We start from the raw sequence: 21,559 nt of genomic DNA, 5'->3' as shown, positions 1-21,559 counted from the left end.
ATTATCTAGATATTGTTTGAAAAAACTCCTTTGATGGAAAGAAGATGAAGAACGGTATGGGATCCTGTCCTGCGCACCTGTAATTGATATGTTCCACATCCATTCATACCACCTAACCCTAAACACCCAAACATATTGCAGTCAGTGACCATGTGGCCTAATGGATAAGGTGTCTGACTTTGGATCAGAAGATTGAGGGTTCGAGTCCCTTCATGGTTGAGTCTTTTTCTCACAGCACCCAACTTATCTTTACATACAAACTGGAAACATACTCTTACAATACTCCTTTCACTCTCACTCATTAAGAAAGCCCAATGCAAACAGCACAATCAGTCACGTTATGCCTTCAGCATTGCTACTTTTCTGTCTTTCTGCCATACCAAAGTACCTCTTCATAAATGCCACGGATATGCAATACGTATACAACAATATGACATGGCACAATCATTCTGAACAGAACTGTGGGTAGATTCAGTGCAGGGAGTGTGTGCGTGCAGAAAGCAGAAACTATGCATGGGTAGAAGCTCTATGATTTTCTCCAGGAATAATGCAAATTGTCCCTCAAAAAAAGTATACTACTAGAGAAGAATCATAAAGGATTGACACAATTGCTGCCTTTGCTGTTGCCCCAGTTGTGTAATCTGTCAAGGACTGGTCTCTTGCAGATTGAGGCACCTAGTTGTAATTGTGTGATAAAAATCACCCTTACAACCATTTTTGCTATAAACTTGAGATCTTTCTGAGATTCTATCTCACAGACTTCTTATGAAAGAGGAACTCTGAAATTGTCACATTCCAATTTGTACGTCCTTAAAACTCTGCTGGTTATTCAAATGGGTAGATTGTTTTTTAAATTCCTTTCTGTCTCGAGTTGTAGTTATATTGATACAGAGGCATAATTGTTGAATGATATATATTGGTTTGATTGAAATATGTTCGTAGAGGTGGTGATAGGCTTTCTGTGTCTGTCTGAGAGCAAGGACCGGTTAACGTCTTTTTCCAAGAGCAGTTTGTTGTGAAAGGTATCAGGCAAAGGAGTATGTATTGTGATGTGGTTCTCTGACTGCTTCTGTCCACTTGCCAAAAGTTCCAAGGCCCTATGATAGCACAAAAACAGTAAGATTGAAGTGGTGGGTGCCGGAGGTTTAAAATGGTCAGATTAATTAAAGACAGAAAAGTGAAACGAATGACTGCAGAAATACTGTATGTGGCCATGAACTGAGATGAAAGGATGATTTTGGAACTCTGTCTTGCAGATTACCCTCAATGCCGCCATGGATAGGGCACTACTCTCACAGACCAGGGTGTGTAAGTTTAAGTCTATCTGAGGTGCACACCCTGAACTAATACATTTTTGCTGAAACCTAATCATATTGTTTACTCTTCCTCGTAGCAGCTTGCCAGGGTGATAGTATATTGCAACAGAACCATTCCACTTCTTCACTGAAAAGAGTCATGCTGGTTACCCAAATGTGCAGCGTGTCATTTTAAACAACTTTCTTTATTGAAATTAAACTTGGACTCACTTGAAATATTCTCTTTCAAAATGAATGTTTTGAGCTGCTGTGAATTTTATTTCTAGAGGTGGTGACAGGCTTTCAGGTACGTGCTTAGGTCAAGGCCCTGTTCATGTCACTTGTATAAGCTAATTCAGGGAGCAAATTAGCAAGTCAAGAAATGGGAAGTCTGAACTACTGTCAAAGCAGTTTCATTCTCTTTTCAAATAATCCAAAAATACCATTGCAGCATAAAACAGAGTATTCAATAGAAGAATAAAGGAGGATTAACGGCAAAAAAGCACATCATAAGATATGAAACTTTGGAAATTATCTAGATATTGTTTGAAAAAACTCCTTTGATGGAAAGAAGATGAAGAACTGTATGGGATCCTGTCCTGCGCACATGTAATTGATATGTTCCACATTCATTCATACCACCTAACCCTAAACACCCAAACATGCTGCAGTCAGTGACCATGTGGCCTAATGGATAAGGCGTCTCACTTCGGATCAGAAAATTGAGGGTTTGAGTCCCTTCATGGTTAAGTCTTTTTCTCACAGCACCCAACTTATCTTTACATACAAACTGGAAACACACTCTTACAATACTCCTTTCACTCTCACTCATTAAGAAAGCCCAATGCAAACTGCACAATCAGTCACGTTATACCTTCAGCATTGCTACTTTTCAATCTTTCTGCCACACCAAAGTACCTCTTCATAAATGCAATGGATATGCAATACGTATACAACAATATGACATGGCACAATCATTCTGAACAGAACTGTGGGTAGATTCAGTGCAGGGAGTGTGTGCGTGCAGAAAGCAGAAACTATGCATGGGTAGAAGCTCTATGATTTTCTCCAGGAATAATGCAAATTGTCCCTCAGAAAAAGTATAGTACTAGAGAAGAATCATAAAGGATTGACACAATTGCTGCCTTTGCTGTTGCCCCAGTTGTGTAATCTGTCAAGGACTGGTCTCTTGCAGATTGAGGCACCTAGTTGCAATTGTGTGGTAAAAATCACCCTTACAACCATTTTTTGCTATAAATGTGAGATCTTTCTGAGATACTATCTCACAGACTTCTTATGAATGAGGAACTCTGAAATTGTCACATTCCAATTTGTACGTCCTTAAAACTCTGCTGGTTATTCAAATGGGCAGATTGTTTTTTAAATTCCTTTCTGTCTCGAGTTGTAGTTATATTGATACAGAGGCATAATTGTTGAATGATATATATTGGTTTGATTGAAATATGTTCGTAGAGGTGGTGATAGGCTTTCTGTGTGTGTCTGAGAGCAAGGACCGGTTAACGTCTTTTTCCAAGAGCAGTTTGTTGTGAAAGGTATCAGGCAAAGGAGTATGTATTGTGATGTGGTTCTCTGACTGCTTCTGTCCACTTGCCAAAAGTTCCAAGGCCCTATGATAGCACAAAAACGGAAAGATTGAAGTGGTGGGTGCCGGAGGTTTAAAATGGTCAGTTTAATTAAAGACAGAAAAGTGAAACGAATGACTGCAGAAACACTGTATGTGGCCATGAACTGAGATGAAAGGATGATTTTGGAACTCTGTCTTGCAGATTACCCTCAATGCCGCAATAGATAGGGCACTACTCTCACAGACCAGGGTGTGTAAGTTTAAGTCTATCTGAGGTGCACACCCTGAACTAATACATTTTTGCTGAAACCTAATCATATTGTTTACTCTTCCTCGTAGCAGTTTGCCAGGGTGATAGTATATTGCAACAGAACCATTCCACTTCTTCACTGAAAAGTGTCATGCTGGTTACCCAAATGAGCAGCGTGTCATTTTATACAGCTTTCTTTATTGAAATTAAACTTGGACTCACTTGAAATATTCTCTTTCAAAATGAATGTTTTGAGCTGCTGTGACTTTTATTTCTAGAGGTGGTGACAGGCTTTCAGGTACGTGCTTAGGTCAAGGCCCTGTTCATGTCACTTGTATAAGCTAATTCAGGGAGCAAATTAGCAAGTCAAGAAATGGGAAGTCTGAACTACTGTCAAAGCAGTTTCATTCTCTTTTCAAATAATCCAAAAATACCATTGCAGCATAAAACAGAGTATTCAATAAAAGAAGAAAGGAGGATTAACAGCAAAAAAGCACATCATAAGATATGAAACTTTGGAAATTATCTAGATATTGTTTGAAAAAACTCCTTTGATGGAAAGTAGATGAAGAACGGTATGGGATCCTGTCCTGCGCACCTGTAATTGATATGTTTCACATCCATTCATACCACCTAACCCTAAACAACCAAACATATTGCTGTCAGTGACCATGTGGCCTAATGGATAAGGCGTCTGACTTCGAATCAGGAGATTGAGGGTTCGAGTCCCTTCATGGTTGAGTCTTTTTCTCACAGCACTCAACTTATCTTTACATACAAACTGGAAATACACTCTTACAATACTCCTTTCACTCTCACTCATTAAGAAAGCCCAATGCAAACTGCACAATCAGTCACGTTATGCCTTCAGCATTGCTACTTTTCTGTCTTTCTGCCATACCAAAGTACCTCTTCATAAATGCCACGGATATGCAATACGTATACAACAATATGACATGGCACAATCATTCCGAACAGAACTGTGGGTAGATTCAGTGCACGGAGTGTGTGCGTGCAGAAAGCAGAAACTATGCATGGGTAGAAGCTCTGATTTTCTCCAGGAATAATGCAAATTGTCCCTCAGAAAAAGTATAGTACTAGAGAAGAATCATAAAGGATTGGCACAATTGCTGCCTTTGCTGTTGCCCCAGTTGTGTAATCTGTCAAGGACTGGTCTCTTGCAGATTGAGGCACCTAGTTGCAATTGTGTGGTAAAAATCACCCTTACAACCATTTTTGCTATAAACTTGAGATCTTTCTGAGATACTATCTCACAGACTTCTTATGAATGAGGAACTCTGAAATTGTCACATTCCAATTTGTACGTCCTTAAAACTCTGCTGGTTATTCAAATGGGCAGATTGTTTTTTAAATTCCTTTCTGTCTCTAGTTGTAGTTATATTGATACAGAGGCATAATTGTTGAATGATATATATTGGTTTGATTGAAATATGTTCATAGAGGTGGTGATAGGCTTTCTGTGTCTGTCTGAGAGCAAGGACCGGTTAACGTCTTTTTCCAAGAGCAGTTTGTTGTGAAAGGTATCAGGCAAATGAGTATGTATTGTGATGTGGTTCTCTGACTGCTTCTGTCCACTTGCCAAAAGTTCCATGGCCCTATGATAGCACAAAAACTGTAAGATTGAAGTGGTGGGTGCCGGAGGTTTAAAATGGTCAGTTTAATTAAAGACAGAAAAGTGAAACGAATGACTGCAGAAATACTGTATGTGGCCATGAACTGAGATGAAAGGATGATTTTGGAACTCTGTCTTGCAGATTACCCTCAATGCCGCAATGGATAGGGCACTACTCTCACAGACCAGGGTGTGTAAGTTTAAGTCTATCTGAGGTGCACACCCTGAACTAATACATTTTTGCTGAAACCTAATCATATTGTTTACTCTTCCTCGTAGCAGCTTGCCAGGGTGATAGTATATTGCAACAGAACCATTCCACTTCTTCACTGAAAAGAGTCATGCTGGTTACCCAAATATGCAGCTTGTCATTTTATACAGCTTTCTTTATTGAAATTAAACTTGGACTCACTTGAAATATTCTCTTTCAAAATGAATGTTTGAGCTGCTGTGAATTTTATTTCTAGAGGTGGTGACAGGCTTTCAGGTACGTGCTTAGGTCAAGGCCCTGTTCATGTCACTTGTATAAGCTAATTCAGGGAGCAAATTAGCAAGTCAAGAAATGGGAAGTCTGAACTACTGTCAAAGCAGTTGCATTCTCTTTTCAAATAATCCAAAAATACCATTGCAGCATAAAACAGAGTATTCAATAAAAGAAGAAAGGAGGATTAACGGCAAAAAAGCACAGCATAAGATATGAAACTTTGGAAATTATCTAGATATTGTTTGAAAAAACTCCTTTGATGGAAAGAAGATGAAGAACGGTATGGGATCCTGTCCTGCGCACCTGTAATTGATATGTTCCACATCCATTCATACCACCTAAACCTAAACACCCAAACATGTTGCAGTCAGTCACCATGTGGCCTAATGGATGAGGTGTTTGACTTCGGATCAGAAGATTGAGGGTTCGAGTCCCTTCATGGTTGAGTCTTTTTCTCACAGCACCCAACTTATCTTTACATACTGTTGGAAAATGGGTTATCGATAGGGCAGGTAGGTACCTACACCTAGCAACAAGCCACAAACCTCCACAAAAGTACAGTTAGGTCTCAGTAAATTAATCCCAGCTCTACCCTTGGTAGCTTAGCATCGAGCGTCAAGGCTTAACTTAGGAGACAAAGTGTAAAGCATTCAAATATCACAAAACAGTAATTAAATAAAACACAGGAAACAGTTTAAAAATCCAAAACCAATTTATACAAATAGCTTATATTTTTATCTTTAAAATGACACAAAAACGATTAAAATCGGTTCAGGGGAACCGGAGATATGAATTTTTAAAGTATTATTATTTTCTAGCGCTCAGAAACGAAAAGCGCCAATCGGGTCATCTGGTTGCACCAGGACCGGGGCAAAGTCAAACTTTCAGGCCGACCGCGATGGAGCCCTGCTCGGCTACAAGTCGCGGGAGGCCTCGGTCAAAAAGTTACCTTCTGACTTAGTCTCTTTTTCGATGTTTTTCTTCCCCGGGACGAACCTGCCAGTTGGATCCGACCTCCTGGAGCCCTTGTCCGGATACGCGAAGTCGGTTTCCTCGGTGGTGATTTTTACCTTCGGACTTAGTCATTTTTTCGAGATGAAAATCCTTCGACCGGGGTAAACCTGGATCTTGATCCGACGTCCGTGGAGCCCTTCTCGGATACGATGGCTGGAAGGTCCCGGTCAACTTTTTACGTTCGGACTTAGTCTTTTTTTCTTCTTTCCTTTTCTTGGGGACCCCTGTCTCCTAACTGTAGGGACTGACTCCCCAGGACTTTGGGTTGGGGGGGCGCCCTGGGCGACCACCCCATCTGTGACCAGACTCACCTCTGGGAGGTCATTGCCCAGGATACAATCTAGGGGAAGGTCAGCACTGACTACCACCCTAATCCAGTCAAGGATACCCTCCCTCTCTAGGGGCACTATGGCTACAGGTTTGGAGGTGACCTCCCCTGTGGCTATCCTGACTTTCCTTGTTTTTCCTGGGACATACATGTCTGGGGTCACTAACCGGTCACTCACTACAGTGTGACTGGCACAGGTGTCTCTCAGGCCAGTGGTAGGGATCCCATTCACTTGAATGTGGTGGAAGTGCCTACTCCCACCCTCAGGGATCATCAGCTTACCATCTGGTCCTGTCTCCCAGCACAATGCTAGGAGGACTTCATCATCTGAGGAATCCTCCTCTATGGCTACACTGGACAGCCCAGTGATAACCACTTTCTTTGGACAGGCTGCATCTCCTCTGAAGTGACCTGTCTGCTGACAGTCAAAGCAAGCCCTACTGTCCAAGAGCTTTTTTAACCCTGGGTCTCCCTGTCTCTGCATGTCAGAGTGGGAGTGGGATTTACTCTCCTCCTTCTTAGGGTTCTGGGGTACAGAGGGAGTCTCTGTGGTGGGCTTACCACCTCCCTCCTTAGGTTTTTGGGGACCTGTCCCCCCCTTCTTGGAGTCTCCCCCCTGGGACTTGACAACCACCCTGGTTCTCAACCACTCATCAGCTGCCTCCCCTAGCTCTCTAGGGTTGGTCAGCTTAGAGTCCACTAGATGCTGGCGTAACCTTTCTTGGATACAATTGGTCAAGATGTGCTCTCTCATGATCAGATTGTATAACCCCTCATAAGTATTTACTTTGTTGCCAATAATCCAGCCCTCTAGTGCCTTTAGTGAGGTGTCCACAAAGTCAACCCAAGACTGGGTACTGACCTTCTGGGTGTCCCTGAACTTCATTCTATATTGCTCTGGGGTCAGACCAAACTTCTTGGCTAAGCACCTTTTCATACTAGGGTATGAATCTGCCTCCTCCCCCCTTAAGGTCAGAAGCCTATCCCTCCCTGAGTTGGGGACCAACTCCCACAAAAGGGAACCCCAGTATTGAGGCCTAACCCTTCTCATTTGGAGTGCCCTCTCAAAGGCCCCTAGCCACTTATCTATGTCATCCCCCTCTACATAAGCAGGAACCACCCCCTTGGGTAATCTGGGGCAAACTCCCCCACCCATGGACACCTCAGCTTCTTTATCGCTGCTTCCATCTCTTTTTTCTTTGTATGCCCACTTTTTCTTCTCTAGGGCCAGCTTCTCTGCTTCCAAAGCTATGTAGGCTAGCTGGGCTTCCAGCTCTCTTTCCCTGATGGATGGGTTCTCTCCTCCTGAAAGGACCCCCTTCCTACCACTAGCTTTGGGTCTGCCCCTAGTGACTGTATCCAGTGAGGACCGTTCCTCCTCTTCCTCACTTGGGGTCTGATGCCTTTCCTCCCCTGAGTGGTTAGAGTTAGCATCATCCTCTTTTGGTTCCTCCTCTGGAGCTTCCTCTGTCTCTACCTCTTGGGCCTCAGCCCATGCTGTCAGGGATTTAATCAGGATTTCCTTCCTGAGATTAGTGGTTGCAGGCAACCCCCTCTCAATACACAACCCCCTAAGCTGGACTACTGTCAGTGTGGGTAGGCTAGCCAGATCAAGCTCCATGGTTCCCTAGTTTTGTGTCAACAAAAGCTTTTTGCAAAAATTGGAAACAAGAATTTAGAAAAATTACAAAAATTCAATAATTGAAATTAATCCAAATTAATTTAAAAAAAATTAAAATTAAAAATTAAAAACAATTTTTGCACTAGGACAATTTAAAGGATTTTTAATTTGTTTTATCTAAAACTGTAACGTGATATTGAACACAAGTACAGGATCCCGTCGCTGCTTCCAATTATGTTGGAAAATGGGTTATCGATAGGGCAGGTAGGTACCTACACCTAGCAACAAGCCACAAACCTCCACAAAAGTACAGTTAGGTCTCAGTAAATTAATCCCAGCTCTACCCTTGGTAGCTTAGCATCGAGCGTCAAGGCTTAACTTAGGAGACAAAGTGTAAAGCATTCAAATATCACAAAACAGTAATTAAATAAAACACAGGAAACAGTTTAAAAATCCAAAACCAATTTATAAAAATAGCTTATATTTTTATCTTTAAAATGACACAAAAACGATTAAAATCGGTTCAGGGGAACCGGAGATATGAATTTTTAAAGTATTATTATTTTCTAGCGCTCAGAAACGAAAAGCGCCAATCGGGTCATCTGGTTGCACCAGGACCGGGGCAAAGTCAAACTTTCAGGCCGACCGCGATGGAGCCCTGCTCGGCTACAAGTCGCGGGAGGCCTCGGTCAAAAAGTTACCTTCTGACTTAGTCTCTTTTTCGATGTTTTTCTTCCCCGGGACGAACCTGCCAGTTGGATCCGACCTCCTGGAGCCCTTGTCCGGATACGCGAAGTCGGTTTCCTCGGTGGTGATTTTTACCTTCGGACTTAGTCGTTTTTTCGAGATGAAAATCCTTCGACCGGGGTAAACCTGGATCTTGATCCGACGTCCGTGGAGCCCTTCTCGGATACGATGGCTGGAAGGTCCCGGTCAACTTTTTATGTTCGGACTTAGTCTTTTTTTCGGATGTTTTTCTTGACCGGGACGAACCACGAAGTCAGGCCGGGTCGCGGTTGAGGCAAGCCGGCTAGAATTTCCGCGTCGAGTCGGTCACTTTATGGAGCTTTTTTCTAAAATTTCTCCAATCTTTTCCAAACTTCTGTGGCTTCACCCAGATGTTCTTTTAAGGTTCTTTTGGGGTCCACAGCTCACCCCAAGGGTCCAGAAGTTCTGTGATGGTCCTTGGGAAGTGCGGACTTCAACTACCAGAGTGCACCTGGCGCAAACTCCTTTTTGGCCACTGGGCAGTGGTCAGCTGGTCACTTTTTCAGGAGTTGGTGCAGGGGACTCTGGTTAGCAATTTTTCACCTGTAGCAAACAGGGAGACCCTCCTTGAACCAGTGGAAGCCAGGCAAAGTCCTTCTTGTGGTGAAGCCCAAGTGTGCAGCTGGTGCAGTCTTTCTGAGTGCAGGGTCCAGGTGCAGGCCAGGGGTCCAGCAGGGCAGTCCTTCTTCTCCTTGTAGTTCCTTCTTCTTGAAATTTGGTGGGGATCTGAGGCGTGGGTGCAGGTCTGCCAGTTTTATCCTTGCTCCTGGGTGAAAAGCAGGGGGGCCCTGGTCCTCCAATCAGGGACAGGGTCGTCCCCCTGTGATGACCACTTCCTGGGAAGTGTGGCAAAAATCCATCCCAGAAGGCAATAGTCTCTAAAAATCCAAAATGGATGAATCTGATTTTTGGAGGAGAGATCTGGCTGAGCCCACCCACTGGTGTGGCTAAAAATCATAAACACACCCCTCTCCTGCCCTCTCCTAATCTAATCAAGGGGGCACCTAGCTGTCTGGGGTTGCAGGATGTGGGGGTGTTGCTGGGTGCTCCAGATGTCCTTCTCTGCCTTTGAAGACCAGTTTGGCAGCCCTCCCCCTTCCTGCTTCCCCATCTGCTGAGGGGAGATTCTCTCCCCCAAGCACATTCCTTTGTGTAAAGCCAGGCCACTTCACACCTCATTAAAGTGGCCTGGCAGAAGCTGCTGCAGGCTGGCCAATCAGCGCACAGCAGCAAAAACAATGCAGAGCTGAAATTGGCAACTTTTTAGGTAAAGTCTAAACTTTTTACCTGCACTAGTTATATTAAATCCAACAACTGGAAGTTGTGGGATTTATTATAACAATCAATTTGATACCAAATTCTTGGTATGTAACATTTAAGGAGACTTTAAAATTTAAAATAAAGTCTGCCCATTCTAGCCTATGAAGGCCATTTACTTCAATGAGGGAAAAACGAATTTGGCTGTTTTTACCTCACCAGGGCTTATAAATCTATTTTTATAAAGTCCCTGCTTATAGTTACATGGCACCCAGCCCTAGGGGCACATAGGGCACACCTTAGGGGTGACTTATATGTAAAAATAAGGTAGTTTAAGACTTTGGAAGTACCTTTAATTCCAAAGTCGAATTTGCATATAACTTTAATTTAAAAGCAGCCAGCAAGGCAGGCTTGCTTTTAAAATGACACTGGGCACCTCAGCAATGCACCTAGGTGTGCACCACCTATGCTGTGGTCCCTAAACCTACATGCCCTACCATATACTAGGGACTTATAGGTAGGTTAACTTAGCCAATTATAATTAGCCTAATTTGCATATCCATTTTACACAGAGCACAGGCCCTGGGACTGGTTAGCAGTACCCAGGGCACCATCAGAGTCAGGAAAACACCAGCATAAAGTGGAAAATGGGGGCAAAAAGTTAGGGGGCCTCTGCAATCAGCCCCAGTTTCTCACACATACAAACTGGAAACACACTCTTACAATACTCCTTTCACTCTCACTCATTAAGAAAGCCCAATGCAAACTGCACAATCAGTCACGTTATGCCTTCAGCATTGATACTTTTCTGTCTTTCTGCCATACCAAAGTACCTCTTCATAAATGTCATGGATATGCAATACGTATACAACAATATGACATGGCACAATCATTCTGAACAGAACTGTGGGTAGATTCAGTGCAGGGAGTGTGTGCGTGCAGAAAGCAGAAACTATGCATGGGTAGAAGCTCTATGATTTTCTCCAGGAATAATGCAAATTGTCCCTCAGAAAAAGTATAGTACTAGAGAAGAATCATAAAGGATTGACACAATTGCTGCCTTTGCTGTTGCCCCAGTTGTGTAATCTGTCAAGGACTGGTCTCTTGCAGATTGAGTCACCTAGTTGCAATTGTGTGGTAAAAATCACCCTTACAACCATTTTTGCTATAAACTTGAGATCTTTCTGAGATACTATCTCACAGACTTCTTATGAATGAGGAACTCTGAAATTGTCACATTCCAATTTGTACGTCCTTAAAACTCTGCTGGTTATTCAAATGGGCAGATTGTTTTTTAAATTCCTTTCTGTCTCGAGTTGTAGTTATATTGATACAGAGGCATAATTGTTGAATGATATATATTGGTTTGATTGAAATATGTTCGTAGAGGTGGTAATAGGCTTTTTGTGTCTGTCTGAGAGCAAGGACCGGTTAACGTGTTTTTCCAAGAGCAGTTTGTTGTGAAAGGTATCAGGCAAAGAAGTATGTATTGTGATGTGGTTCTCTGACTGCTTCTGTCCACTTGCCAAAAGTTCCAAGACCCTATGATAGCACAAAAACGGTAAGATTGAAGTGGTGGGTGCCGGAGGTTTAAAATGGTCAGTTTAATTAAAGACAGAAAAGTGAAACGAATGACTGCAGAAATACTGTATGAGGCCATGAACTGAGATGAAAGGATGATTTTGGAACTCTGTCTTGCAGATTACCCTCAATGCCGCAATGGATAGGGCACTACTCTCACAGACCAGGGTGTGTAAGTTTAAGTCAATCTGAGGTGCACACCCTGAACTAATACATTTTTGCTGAAACCTAATCATATTGTTTACTCTTCCTCGTAGCAGCTTGCCAGGGTGATAGTATATTGCAACAGAACCATTCCACTTCTTCACTGAAAAGAGTCATGCTGGTTACCCAAATGTGCAGCGTGTCATTTTATACAACTTTCTTTATTAAAATTAAACTTGGACTCACTTGAAATATTCTCTTTCAAAATGAATGTTTTGAGCTGCTGTTAATTTTATTTCTAGAGGTGGTGACAGGCTTTCAGGTACGTGCTTAGGTCAAGGCCCTGTTCATGTCACTTGTATAAGCTAATTCAGGGAGCAAATTAGCAAGTCAAGAAATGGGAAGTCGGAACGACTGTCAAAGCAGTTTCATTCTCTTTTCAAATAATCCAAAAATACCATTGCACGATAAAACAGAGTATTCAATAAAAGAAGAAAGGAGGATTAACGCCAAAAAAGCACAGCATAAGATATGAAACTTTGGAAATTATCTAGATATTGTTTCAAAAAACTCCTTTGATGGAAAGAAGATGAAGAACGGTATGGGATCCTGTCCTGAGCACCTGTAATTGATATGTTCCACATCCATTCATACCACCTAACCCTAAACACCCAAACATATTGCAGTCAGTGACCATGTGGCCTAATGGATAAGGCGTCTGACTTCGGATCACAACATTGAGGGTTCTACTCCCTTTCATGGTTGAGTCTTTTTCTCACAGCACCCAACTTATCTTCACATGCAAACTGGAAACACACTCTTACAATACTCCTTTCACTCTCACTCATTAGGAAAGCCCAATGCAAACTGCACAATCAGTCACGTTATGCCATCAGCATTGCTACTTTTCTGTCTTTCTGCCATACCAAAGTACCTCTTCATAAATGCCACAGATATGCAATACGTATACAACAATATGACATGGCACAATCATTCTGAACAGAACTGTGGGTAGATTCAGTGCAGGGAGTGTGTGCGTGCAGAAAGCAGAAACTATGCATGGGTAGAAGCTCTATGATTTTCTCCAGGAATAATGCAAATTGTCGCTCAGAAAAAGTATAGTACTAGAGAAGAATCATAAAGGATTGACACAATGGCTGCCTTTGCTGTTGCCCCAGTTGTGTAATCTGTCAAGGACTGGTCTCTTGCAGATTGAGGCACCTAGTTGTAATTGTGTGGTAAAAATAACCCTTACAACCATTTTTGCTATAAACGTGAGATCTTTCTGAGATACTATCTCACAGACTTCATATGAATGAGGAACTCTGAAATTGTCACATTCCAATTTGTACGTCCTTAAAACTCTGCTGGTTATTCAAATGGGCAGATTGTTTTTTAAATTCCTTTCTGTCTCGAGTTGTAGTTTGATTGATACAGAGGCATAATTGTTGAATGATATATATTGGTTTGATTGAAATATGTTCGTAGAGGTGGTGATAGGCTTTCTGTGTCTGTCTGAGAGCAAGGACCGGTTAATGTCTTTTTCCAAGAGCAGTTTGTTGTGAAAGGTATCAGGCAAAGGAGTATGTATTGTGATGTGGTTCTCTGACTGCTTCTGTCCACTTGCCAAAAGTTCCAAGGCCCTATGATAGCCCAAAAACGGAAAGATTGAAGTGGTGGGTGCCGGAGGTTTAAAATGGTCAGTTTAATTAAAGACAGAAAAGTGAAACAAATGACTGCAGAAATACTGTATGTGGCCATGAACTGAGATGAAAGGATGATTTTGGAACTCTGTCTTGCAGATTACCCTCAATGCCGCAATGGATAAGGCACTACTCTCACAGACCAGGGTGTGTAAGTTTAAGTCTATCTGAGATGCACACCCTGAACTAATACATTTTTGCTGAAACCTAATCATATTGTTTACTCTTCCTCGTAGCAGCTTGCCAGGGTGATAGTATATTGCAACAGAACCATTCCACTTCTTCACTGAAAAGAGTCATGCTGGTTACCCAAATGTGCAGCGTGTCATTTTATACAACTTTCTTTATTGAAATTAAACTTGGACTCACTTGAAATATTCTCTTTCAAAATGAATGTTTTGAGCTGCTGTGAATTTTATTTCTAGAGGTGATGACAGGCTTTCAGGTACGTGCTTAGGTCAAGGCCCTGTTCATGTCACTTGTATAAGCTAATTCAGGGAGCAAATTAGCAAGTCAAGAAATGGAAGTCTGAACTACTGTCAAAGCAGTTTCATTCTCTTTTCAAATAATCCAAAAATACCATTGCATCATAAAACAGAGTATTCAATAAAAGAAGAAAGGAGGATTAACGGCAAAAAAGCACAGCATAAGATATGAAACTTTGGAAATTATCTAGATATTGTTTGAAAAAACTCCTTTGATGGAAAGAAGATGAAGAACGGTATGGGATCCTGTCCTGCGCACCTGTAATTGATATGTTCCACATCCATTCATACCACCTAACCCTAAACACCCAAACATATTGCAGTCAGTGACCATGTGGCCTAATGGATAAGGTGTCTGACTTTGGATCAGAAGATTGAGGGTTCGAGTCCCTTCATGGTTGAGTCTTTTTCTCACAGCACCCAACTTATCTTTACATACAAACTGGAAACATACTCTTACAATACTCCTTTCACTCTCACTCATTAAGAAAGCCCAATGCAAACAGCACAATCAGTCACGTTATGCCTTCAGCATTGCTACTTTTCTGTCTTTCTGCCATACCAAAGTACCTCTTCATAAATGCCACGGATATGCAATACGTATACAACAATATGACATGGCACAATCATTCTGAACAGAACTGTGGGTAGATTCAGTGCAGGGAGTGTGTGCGTGCAGAAAGCAGAAACTATGCATGGGTAGAAGCTCTATGATTTTCTCCAGGAATAATGCAAATTGTCCCTCAAAAAAAGTATACTACTAGAGAAGAATCATAAAGGATTGACACAATTGCTGCCTTTGCTGTTGCCCCAGTTGTGTAATCTGTCAAGGACTGGTCTCTTGCAGATTGAGGCACCTAGTTGTAATTGTGTGATAAAAATCACCCTTACAACCATTTTTGCTATAAACTTGAGATCTTTCTGAGATTCTATCTCACAGACTTCTTATGAAAGAGGAACTCTGAAATTGTCACATTCCAATTTGTACGTCCTTAAAACTCTGCTGGTTATTCAAATGGGTAGATTGTTTTTTAAATTCCTTTCTGTCTCGAGTTGTAGTTATATTGATACAGAGGCATAATTGTTGAATGATATATATTGGTTTGATTGAAATATGTTCGTAGAGGTGGTGATAGGCTTTCTGTGTCTGTCTGAGAGCAAGGACCGGTTAACGTCTTTTTCCAAGAGCAGTTTGTTGTGAAAGGTATCAGGCAAAGGAGTATGTATTGTGATGTGGTTCTCTGACTGCTTCTGTCCACTTGCCAAAAGTTCCAAGGCCCTATGATAGCACAAAAACAGTAAGATTGAAGTGGTGGGTGCCGGAGGTTTAAAATGGTCAGATTAATTAAAGACAGAAAAGTGAAACGAATGACTGCAGAAATACTGTATGTGGCCATGAACTGAGATGAAAGGATGATTTTGGAACTCTGTCTTGCAGATTACCCTCAATGCCGCCATGGATAGGGCACTACTCTCACAGACCAGGGTGTGTAAGTTTAAGTCTATCTGAGGTGCACACCCTGAACTAATACATTTTTGCTGAAACCTAATCATATTGTTTACTCTTCCTCGTAGCAGCTTGCCAGGGTGATAGTATATTGCAACAGAACCATTCCACTTCTTCACTGAAAAGAGTCATGCTGGTTACCCAAATGTGCAGCGTGTCATTTTAAACAACTTTCTTTATTGAAATTAAACTTGGACTCACTTGAAATATTCTCTTTCAAAATGAATGTTTTGAGCTGCTGTGAATTTTATTTCTAGAGGTGGTGACAGGCTTTCAGGTACGTGCTTAGGTCAAGGCCCTGTTCATGTCACTTGTATAAGCTAATTCAGGGAGCAAATTAGCAAGTCAAGAAATGGGAAGTCTGAACTACTGTCAAAGCAGTTTCATTCTCTTTTCAAATAATCCAAAAATACCATTGCAGCATAAAACAGAGTATTCAATAGAAGAATAAAGGAGGATTAACGGCAAAAAAGCACATCATAAGATATGAAACTTTGGAAATTATCTAGATATTGTTTGAAAAAACTCCTTTGATGGAAAGAAGATGAAGAACTGTATGGGATCCTGTCCTGCGCACATGTAATTGATATGTTCCACATTCATTCATACCACCTAACCCTAAACACCCAAACATGCTGCAGTCAGTGACCATGTGGCCTAATGGATAAGGCGTCTGACTTCGGATCAGAAAATTGAGGGTTTGAGTCCCTTCATGGTTAAGTCTTTTTCTCACAGCACCCAACTTATCTTTACATACAAACTGGAAACACACTCTTACAATACTCCTTTCACTCTCACTCATTAAGAAAGCCCAATGCAAACTGCACAATCAGTCACGTTATACCTTCAGCATTGCTACTTTTCAATCTTTCTGCCACACCAAAGTACCTCTTCATAAATGCAATGGATATGCAATACGTATACAACAATATGACATGGCACAATCATTCTGAACAGAACTGTGGGTAGATTCAGTGCAGGGAGTGTGTGCGTGCAGAAAGCAGAAACTATGCATGGGTAGAAGCTCTATGATTTTCTCCAGGAATAATGCAAATTGTCCCTCAGAAAAAGTATAGTACTAGAGAAGAATCATAAAGGATTGACACAATTGCTGCCTTTGCTGTTGCCCCAGTTGTGTAATCTGTCAAGGACTGGTCTCTTGCAGATTGAGGCACCTAGTTGCAATTGTGTGGTAAAAATCACCCTTACAACCATTTTTTGCTATAAATGTGAGATCTTTCTGAGATACTATCTCACAGACTTCTTATGAATGAGGAACTCTGAAATTGTCACATTCCAATTTGTACGTCCTTAAAACTCTGCTGGTTATTCAAATGGGCAGATTGTTTTTTAAATTCCTTTCTGTCTCGAGTTGTAGTTATATTGATACAGAGGCATAATTGTTGAATGATATATATTGGTTTGATTGAAATATGTTCGTAGAGGTGGTGATAGGCTTTCTGTGTGTGTCTGAGAGCAAGGACCGGTTAACGTCTTTTTCCAAGAGCAGTTTGTTGTGAAAGGTATCAGGCAAAGGAGTATGTATTGTGATGTGGTTCTCTGACTGCTTCTGTCCACTTGCCAAAAGTTCCAAGGCCCTATGATAGCACAAAAACGGAAAGATTGAAGTGGTGGGTGCCGGAGGTTTAAAATGGTCAGTTTAATTAAAGACAGAAAAGTGAAACGAATGACTGCAGAAACACTGTATGTGGCCATGAACTGAGATGAAAGGATGATTTTGGAACTCTGTCTTGCAGATTACCCTCAATGCCGCAATAGATAGGGCACTACTCTCACAGACCAGGGTGTGTAAGTTTAAGTCTATCTGAGGTGCACACCCTGAACTAATACATTTTTGCTGAAACCTAATCATATTGTTTACTCTTCCTCGTAGCAGTTTGCCAGGGTGATAGTATATTGCAACAGAACCATTCCACTTCTTCACTGAAAAGTGTCATGCTGGTTACCCAAATGAGCAGCGTGTCATTTTATACAGCTTTCTTTATTGAAATTAAACTTGGACTCACTTGAAATATTCTCTTTCAAAATGAATGTTTTGAGCTGCTGTGACTTTTATTTCTAGAGGTGGTGACAGGCTTTCAGGTACGTGCTTAGGTCAAGGCCCTGTTCATGTCACTTGTATAAGCTAATTCAGGGAGCAAATTAGCAAGTCAAGAAATGGGAAGTCTGAACTACTGTCAAAGCAGTTTCATTCTCTTTTCAAATAATCCAAAAATACCATTGCAGCATAAAACAGAGTATTCAATAAAAGAAGAAAGGAGGATTAACAGCAAAAAAGCACATCATAAGATATGAAACTTTGGAAATTATCTAGATATTGTTTGAAAAAACTCCTTTGATGGAAAGAAGATGAAGAACGGTATGGGATCCTGTCCTGCGCACCTGTAATTGATATGTTTCACATCCATTCATACCACCTAACCCTAAACAACCAAACATATTGCTGTCAGTGACCATGTGGCCTAATGGATAAGGCGTCTGACTTCGGATCAGGAGATTGAGGGTTCGAGTCCCTTCATGGTTGAGTCTTTTTCTCACAGCACTCAACTTATCTTTACATACAAACTGGAAATACACTCTTACAATACTCCTTTCACTCTCACTCATTAAGAAAGCCCAATGCAAACTGCACAATCAGTCACGTTATGCCTTCAGCATTGCTACTTTTCTGTCTTTCTGCCATACCAAAGTACCTCTTCATAAATGCCACGGATATGCAATACGTATACAACAATATGACATGGCACAATCATTCCGAACAGAACTGTGGGTAGATTCAGTGCACGGAGTGTGTGCGTGCAGAAAGCAGAAACTATGCATGGGTAGAAGCTCTGATTTTCTCCAGGAATAATGCAAATTGTCCCTCAGAAAAAGTATAGTACTAGAGAAGAATCATAAAGGATTGACACAATTGCTGCCTTTGCTGTTGCCCCAGTTGTGTAATCTGTCAAGGACTGGTCTCTTGCAGATTGAGGCACCTAGTTGCAATTGTGTGGTAAAAATCACCCTTACAACCATTTTTGCTATAAACTTGAGATCTTTCTGAGATACTATCTCACAGACTTCTTATGAATGAGGAACTCTGAAATTGTCACATTCCAATTTGTACGTCCTTAAAACTATGCTGGTTATTCAAATGGGCAGATTGTTTTTTAAATTCCTTTCTGTCTCTAGTTGTAGTTATATTGATACAGAGGCATAATTGTTGAATGATATATATTGGTTTGATTGAAATATGTTCATAGAGGTGGTGATAGGCTTTCTGTGTCTGTCTGAGAGCAAGGACCGGTTAACGTCTTTTTCCAAGAGCAGTTTGTTGTGAAAGGTATCAGGCAAATGAGTATGTATTGTGATGTGGTTCTCTGACTGCTTCTGTCCACTTGCCAAAAGTTCCATGGCCCTATGATAGCACAAAAACTGTAAGATTGAAGTGGTGGGTGCCGGAGGTTTAAAATGGTCAGTTTAATTAAAGACAGAAAAGTGAAACGAATGACTGCAGAAATACTGTATGTGGCCATGAACTGAGATGAAAGGATGATTTTGGAACTCTGTCTTGCAGATTACCCTCAATGCCGCAATGGATAGGGCACTACTCTCACAGACCAGGGTGTGTAAGTTTAAGTCTATCTGAGGTGCACACCCTGAACTAATACATTTTTGCTGAAACCTAATCATATTGTTTACTCTTCCTCGTAGCAGCTTGCCAGGGTGATAGTATATTGCAACAGAACCATTCCACTTCTTCACTGAAAAGAGTCATGCTGGTTACCCAAATATGCAGCTTGTCATTTTATACAGCTTTCTTTATTGAAATTAAACTTGGACTCACTTGAAATATTCTCTTTCAAAATGAATGTTTGAGCTGCTGTGAATTGTATTTCTAGAGGTGGTGACAGGCTTTCAGGTACGTGCTTAGGTCAAGGCCCTGTTCATGTCACTTGTATAAGCTAATTCAGGGAGCAAATTAGCAAGTCAAGAAATGGGAAGTCTGAACTACTGTCAAAGCAGTTGCATTCTCTTTTCAAATAATCCAAAAATACCATTGCAGCATAAAACAGAGTATTCAATAAAAGAAGAAAGGAGGATTAACGGCAAAAAAGCACAGCATAAGATATGAAACTTTGGAAATTATCTAGATATTGTTTGAAAAAACTCCTTTGATGGAAAGAAGATGAAGAACGGTATGGGATCCTGTCCTGCGCACCTGTAATTGATATGTTCCACATCCATTCATACCACCTAACCCTAAACACCCAAACATGTTGCAGTCAGTCACCATGTGGCCTAATGGATAAGGTGTTTGACTTCGGATCAGAAGATTGAGGGTTCGAGTCCCTTCATGGTTGAGTCTTTTTCTCACAGCACCCAACTTATCTTCACATACAAACTGGAAACACACTCTTACAATACTCCTTTCACTCTCACTCATTAGGAAAGCCCAATGCAAACTGCACAATCAGTCACGTTATGCCATCAGCATTGCTACTTTTCTGTCTTTCTGCCATACCAAAGTACCTCTTCATAAATGCCACAGATATGCAATACGTATACAACAATATGACATGGCACAATCATTCTGAACAGAACTGTGGGTAGATTCAGTGCAGGGAGTGTGTGCGTGCAGAAAGCAGAAACTATGCATGGGTAGAAGCTCTATGATTTTCTCCAGGAATAATGCAAATTGTCGCTCAGAAAAAGTATAGTACTAGAGAAGAATCATAAAGGATTGACACAATGGCTGCCTTTGCTGTTGCCCCAGTTGTGTAATCTGTCAAGGACTGGTCTCTTGCAGATTGAGGCACCTAGTTGTAATTGTGTGGTAAAAATAACCGTTACAACCATTTTTGCTATAAACGTGAGATCTTTCTGAGATACTATCTCACAGACTTCATATGAATGAGGAACTCTGAAATTGTCACATTCCAATTTGTACGTCCTTAAAACTCTGCTGGTTATTCAAATGGGCAGATTGTTTTTTAAATTCCTTTCTGTCTCGAGTTGTAGTTTGATTGATACAGAGGCATAATTGTTGAATGATATATATTGGTTTGATTGAAATATGTTCGTAGAGGTGGTGATAGGCTTTCTGTGTCTGTCTGAGAGCAAGGACCGGTTAACGTCTTTTTCCAAGAGCAGTTTGTTGTGAAAGGTATCAGGCAAAGGAGTATGTATTGTGATGTGGTTCTCTGACTGCTTCTGTCCACTTGCCAAAAGTTCCAAGGCCCTATGATAGCCCAAAAACGGAAAGATTGAAGTGGTGGGTGCCGGAGGTTTAAAATGGTCAGTTTAATTAAAGACAGAAAAGTGAAACAAATGACTGCAGAAATACTGTATGTGGCCATGAACTGAGATGAAAGGATGATTTTGGAACTCTGTCTTGCAGATTACCCTCAATGCCGCAATGGATAAGGCACTACTCTCACAGACCAGGGTGTGTAAGTTTAAGTCTATCTGAGGTGCACACCCTGAACTAATACATTTTTGCTGAAACCTAATCATATTGTTTACTCTTCCTCGTAGCAGCTTGCCAGGGTGATAGTATATTGCAACAGAACCATTCCACTTCTTCACTGAAAAGAGTCATGCTGGTTACCCAAATGTGCAGCGTGTCATTTTATACAACTTTCTTTATTGAAATTAAACTTGGACTCACTTGAAATATTCTCTTTCAAAATGAATGTTTTGAGCTGCTGTGAATTTTATTTCTAGAGGTGATGACAGGCTTTCAGGTACGTGCTTAGGTCAAGGCCCTGTTCATGTCACTTGTATAAGCTAATTCAGGGAGCAAATTAGCAAGTCAAGAAATGGAAGTCTGAACTACTGTCAAAGCAGTTTCATTCTCTTTTCAAATAATCCAAAAATACCATTGCATCATAAAACAGA

At 41.2% G+C, this 21,559-nt stretch overlaps 4 non-coding genes across 4 annotated transcripts; all 4 read left to right on the top strand.

The window, feature by feature from the left end:
* The first annotated feature begins 146 nt into the window (after window positions 1-146).
* Window positions 147-219, top strand: TRNAQ-UUG (transfer RNA glutamine (anticodon UUG)). Its single transcript has one exon. It is a non-coding gene; the product is annotated as a tRNA-Gln (tRNA).
* A 3,578-nt stretch (window positions 220-3,797) lies between these two features.
* Window positions 3,798-3,870, top strand: TRNAR-UCG (transfer RNA arginine (anticodon UCG)). Its single transcript has one exon. It is a non-coding gene; the product is annotated as a tRNA-Arg (tRNA).
* A 10,606-nt stretch (window positions 3,871-14,476) lies between these two features.
* Window positions 14,477-14,549, top strand: TRNAQ-UUG (transfer RNA glutamine (anticodon UUG)). Its single transcript has one exon. It is a non-coding gene; the product is annotated as a tRNA-Gln (tRNA).
* Window positions 14,550-18,127: 3,578 nt separating this feature from the next.
* Window positions 18,128-18,200, top strand: TRNAR-UCG (transfer RNA arginine (anticodon UCG)). Its single transcript has one exon. It is a non-coding gene; the product is annotated as a tRNA-Arg (tRNA).
* Window positions 18,201-21,559: the final 3,359 nt, after the last annotated feature.

Source organism: Pleurodeles waltl, chromosome 4_1, assembly GCF_031143425.1.
Source record: "Pleurodeles waltl isolate 20211129_DDA chromosome 4_1, aPleWal1.hap1.20221129, whole genome shotgun sequence".
NCBI lineage: Eukaryota > Metazoa > Chordata > Amphibia > Caudata > Salamandridae > Pleurodeles > Pleurodeles waltl.
This window is presented reverse-complemented; position numbering and strand designations above follow the sequence as displayed.